The sequence below is a fragment of the Budorcas taxicolor genome, chromosome 3 (genome assembly GCF_023091745.1).
Source record: "Budorcas taxicolor isolate Tak-1 chromosome 3, Takin1.1, whole genome shotgun sequence".
Taxonomy (NCBI): Eukaryota; Metazoa; Chordata; class Mammalia; order Artiodactyla; family Bovidae; genus Budorcas; species Budorcas taxicolor.
In genome coordinates, this window is record NC_068912.1 from 14,631,606 (window position 1) to 14,637,192 (window position 5,587).

Here is a 5,587-nt window from a genome sequence, read left to right on the forward strand (position 1 = left end):
CTTGTTGGGACCCAATCAGAGGATGCTGGGAGCAGCTCTGGGCATGGGAGCACTTGAGAGGACTGCTTTCTGGGGTTGGAGAGGGGACCATTTGGCATGAACAGTCAGTGCCTGCCGGGTGCTTGGGAGACTCTTTTGCCATGTCTTTGAGCTGCGCCAGGTCCTGAGCTAAGCCCCTCTGTGGCGCCTTCCCTCCCCTCTCTCTGGGCTAGAGCTGGAGCTACTCACAGGTCTTTGACGGGCGGCCCAGAAACACATATAGTTGGAGCCACTCTGGGACCAACACCCTAGAACCTCCTTTCACCCCTGTTATGTAGGTGGGGGAATGAGTGGAGAAAGTCTGAAGCTGATGAGGACCTGGATGCGCTGACTCATGGAGGGTATCCCACCCCTACCTCCAGGATTGGGAGTCACCGATTAGCAAGGCCAAGAGGGTGGCCCTGATTATGCGGTTCTCAGGAGCAGAGAGTCCTACACACCTCCCACCCCCTCACCAGTCCCACCAAGCTTGGGCCTCAACCCCTTCCTGGAATAGCCAGGAGTCCTGAGAAAACTTAAGCTTCCCCTCTTTTGGTCCCAGACTTAGACTCAGGGATCCAAGCCTTAGTCTCCATCCCACGCATCCTCCCACCTCTGTTCCATCTTCTCATCCTCCAGAGCTGGACACACCACTCCATCTTTAACCTCAGGAGCTCAGCAGTCTTCCTGTCCTTTCCCCTGATGCCACACCATTCCTCCGCTCCAGCTTCTGGATTTCTGCCCTTGTGCTGAGTTTCCCCAGCTGTTTGGGAAACTGCCCTCATGTTACATTACCATTCCTGTCTGACGATGGATGTCTATCCCCTCGCAGGCTTCATAAATCCAGTCCACAGAAAATCAAGACCAGGCTGTGTGTGCTGTGTGTGTGCACCCAACGCCCACCATCTCCATGCTGAATGTCCACCGGCTGGCAGTTCAAGGTCTGCCCCATAGGAACTGAGCTCCAGTGCTCAGCAGAGTCAGCAGGGATGCACAGGAGGCCGAACTTTGGTCACCTCAGGAGGGAAGCTTTCAGCTATCCCGTTTGAGGCCATGTGAGGGGCAACAGGAACCTACACAATATCAGTGAGTCCTTAACAGGGCCTACAGGAGTAATTGCAGTCATTGTAAAAAATAGGCCTATTTATTGGAAGCACAACTAATAATATGATTAGCAACATCGCCAGCTGAGCTGTTGTGTAGTATAAAACCTGACATGTGGGTGATGCTGTTATCAACGGCAGTTAGCCATTACAGCATAGGCACTGGTAATACTTGGGGTGGGTCTGTGGGTAACAGTGTCCCTCGATCTCAGTGGTATTATCTGGAATAGGAATAACACAGATACTAATGGTGCTAATAAAATTGATGGCAAATCTTAGTCCTGTTAGAACCCAGTGGGCTGAGCTATTCTGATAGGAAGGGAGTATGGAAGTACTTGATGGGGGAGGGGAGTGCTTCCCAGCCCAACAGCAGTGCTAGGAAGGAAAACAGGAGTGGTAGCTGGAATTCCAGCTGACAGTTTCTGACTGTCTACCTGAGCCAGGCCTCTTAACTAAACGCTTCCCATGTATGCCTGTGTGCGTGCTAAGTTGCTTCCAGTACTATCTGACTCTTTGCGACCCCATGGACTGCAGCCTGCCAGGCTCCTCTGTCCATGGGATTCTCCAGGCAAGAATTTTGGAGTGAGTTGCCATGCCCTCCTCCAGGGGCTCTTCCCCACCCAGGGATGGAACCCTTCTCTCTTATGTCTCCTGCATTGGCAGGCGAGTTCTTTACCACTAGTGCCATCTGGGAAGTCTTTTCCACGCATAACCTCAACTTTAAGAAAAATACTCTTTAGGCCTTACATCAATGAGGAATCTGAGGTTCAGGGAGGTCAACTAACTTGCCCAAGGTCACTTAGCAAGTAAGCTGGGATTGCATTTCTAGTGGGCGCCAGGACCACCCAATAGAGAGGCTCCTGTCGGCTGTCGCGCGAGCTACGAGGAGGTACCCCTAGGGCGGCCGGCCCCGGCTCCTCCCGCTCTGCTGCCTGCAGCGTGGGTACCCAGCGGCGGGGGATGGAGGTCGGAAATCGCCCGTGGTGCTGGGACTGGAGCCCGCAGCAGGGAAGACGCGAGAACCCAGAGGGGCGTTCCCATGAGCCCGCGGGCTCGAGGGGGCTGCGGGTTAGACTGCAAGCAGCAATGGGGGTGCCAGCGGCAGAGCTGGAGACGGCAGGATGGCAGCAGGGGCCGTGGGCGCTCCGAGCTGGCCGACAGCGGACCTCGCCGAGGTGTCAAGGGTCTGCGGGGTGAGTGCGCCGGGGCCGCGGGAGGCAAAGGCTGAGGGGTCGGGGGCGCAGACCGCGGGGCAGCCGCCGGGAGCGCCCTTCTCTCTCCCTCCCGCGGGGAGGCCGGGATGCCGTCACACTCACCTACCGACAGGCAGCTGAGGACCGGGGTGGGGGTGCGGCACCGCGAAGTTTGCCGCCTCCTCTGGGGGTCTCCTCTGGGTCCACGGCTCGGTCCTGCAGCTGCAGCCGAGACTGCGGCGGGGACTGCGCGGGCGCGAGGAGAGGCTGGGCCCGCAAGACGCTCGGAAGAGGGCGCCGGGCCGCCGGGCGCCGCACAAAACCCCCTTTCTTTCCCCCCGCCCCCGCCCCGCCCTTCCTCGAAGCCAACCCCTGCCCCCGGGATGGGAACGCGGGGGGCTCGGGAAGATCACGCGACTCGCTGCCTTCTCTGCATCGGTTCCCGGCGGCCGCCGCCGCGAGAGCAAGGACGAGCGAAGTAGGACATCGTCCTGAGGATGAGAAGCCGAAGACCTGGAGCAGAGAGGGAGGGAGGGAAGGCAGAAGGGGCGGGCACGGAGCGCTCGCGATCTACAGGATGATGTTGCAGCTGGAGGGATGGAAGTTAGACTGTCGGAGGGACTTCCCGTTTTTCAGGGGGAGAGGAGGAGGGACTCAGCCAGTAGAGAAAAGGCTGAAGGGAGAATGGGAGGGAGGCTTTGCTCCTGGAGAGACATCACACGTATAAGTGGGGGAGGGAATCTCTTTTTTGGAGGCAGGATCAGGTGCAAGTGACTTTAACCACCTCCCTGGAGGAAGCTCTGATTGGGTTTTGTCTTCCGTGATGCTTCCACACCCTGCATGGAGGAGGAGCTGACTTTGCAGCTGGAGGGATGGAGGTTAGGTAGCAGATTCATGGGTTAAGTAAAGCAAGTCAGGACCTCTCTAGACATGGAGGAGGGGACGTGGCACTGTGAGCGGACATTACTGGTCATGCAAACCAATGTGCAAAATGCAGGCGTTGCTGGGAGCCCAGACGGCCCACAGGCCAGAGCTGTCGCTGATGAATGCACAGCCTGGTGCCAAGGGGTGGGCCTTGAGAGTTGCCCAGAGGCTGGGGAGTCCTCAGCGCCCAGAATACCAATGACGCCCCCTCCACAGCTCCAGAGCCTCTGCCTCCCTCTTCTTTCCCAGGCTTTCTCTCGCCTTCTCTCCTCCTTCCTGGGATTCCAGGTGAAGTCCATGGTACGGACTGTGGGCAGGACAGCCAGACGCCTGGATTCTCTCCCCTGGATACCAGGGAAGGCATCGAGGATACATTGTCAGGGGCTTTGAACCCCACAAACTCCAGCAGTACCTCCAAAACATCCCAAGGAAAGTGGGCTGCCTGCAATGCAAATGCAACCTCAAGGGCGGTCCCTTGCCCACCCAAGCCCCTTCTGTATGGGATTCTGGACCGCACTCTATTGGATGCCCCAACCGCCCCACTCATCACTGCCTGGGCTGCCATTCCCTGTGCTGGGACTTGGCTCCAAAGGTCTTGAGAAACTCGCAAAACAAACAAACAAAAAACCCTCAAACAGAAAACCCTCCTCTCCAAATCCTTGAGGACCTAAAAGGTATTATTCTAGCCCTTCCCCAGAGACGCATCTACTGTAGGGATAGGGCAAGAAAACCATGCAGTAGCAGGTTGTTAGGTCCCTCAGTAAGAGACATGCCCCAGGCAGGGGTGCAAAACTGATGGGGACAGAGCAAGGTGCCTGGGGGATCTGGAGAGAAAGAGACCTCAGTTAGTCCATTTCATCAAACAAGTACTAACTGAATGTCCACTATGGACCAGGTACTGTTTTAGATCTTGGGAATGCTGTCCCATGTTTTCTAGTGGAGAGGAGGGGATCTGAGAAGGCCTCTGGGGACAGATCTGGGCAGCACCTGGGTAGTCCTGGGACCTCCCTTTGCTCTCCTCAGACCTTGCATCCCTGAGCTGAGAGACAATCTCAGCACTGTCTCAGGCTGAGCCCCAACATGGGGGCTCAGACAGTCTCAGCCCCAACTCAGGCTCATCCCCACATGGGGCTTGATGGAGCTTAAGCACAGCCAGGCAACTGAGTGGCTGAAATTCAATCCTGGTGGTGGCTCACATGTGACCACAATCCTTGCCTCGGGGAAACCTGGCTGTGACCGGAGAAGACAGAGGAGGTGGCCTTCCGCACCACCTACCCTTGTGGCTAGAAACGTGGGCGCACGTTTCGGTGCCCTGGAGGAGTCCAGCCTCCAGCAGCACCTGGGTCTGGACAAGGGCTGGAACCAGACAGTCTGTTCCAAGACACAGACCCCTGGTGGGAAACCAGACCTGGCGAGAGAACAGTCGCCGCTGCTGTAAAGATCTCCATGAGAGCAGCACTCTGGAGTCATGGGCACTGAGGTCAAACTCCTGTGCCACCATCTGCAGTGATGAAACCTTGGAAAGGCCTTTGTTTCTTTGGAACATTTCTTCTTGTGTACAACAGGCTGAATAGTATCTACTGCACTGGGTAATATCTACCACACCGGGGATGCGTAAGGGAGGCACCTGACCCATAGCTTAGGCTCAGCAAAATCTAATTTTTTTTTTCTTTTTTAATTGAAGTAGAGTCATTTACAATATTGTGTTAGTTTCAGGTGTACAGCAACAAAATCTAATATCTAATTTTTTTTCCTTTGCTAGTCATACACACAAACTGTAATCTGCACCAGATCTCCTGGCCAGGAGGTCAGAGGGCCACTCCCCTGTGAGTGGGGTAGAGGGCTCATTATTTGAGAGAGGAGTCCTTTCCCAGGGGAGGAAACGTGCACCCTCCCAAGACTTTCCATTATTTCCAGATGTGAAAATTCATGCCAAAGTCTAACCTTGGCCTTGATCTGGCAGTTTTTGATCAGGGACTTTCTTTACTTGCATCTTGACCCATGGCCATGGGACAAGCGCCCCGCCCCTCCACCCCACCTACTGCCCATTTCTATCCTCTTTCTCAGAAGAGATGAGAACCAGGACTTTCCCTTCTAGGACTCAGAAAGGATCCCCAGGGACTGGCTGAAAGAAAACAGGATTAAGGGAAGCAGGAAGACTGAAAGTCAGTTTTCAGGTAGAACTTTCTGCCCCAGTAACAGGAGGAGCATGTCTCAGGTAAACTTAGTATCTTCTGGACTAGGAAAATGAGGCCGGAGTGGTGAAGTAACTCTAGGGTCACAGGGCATGTACTTGACACAACCACAATCAAGTCTCCAGACTCCCAGGCCTGGGTTCTTGCCAGGGAC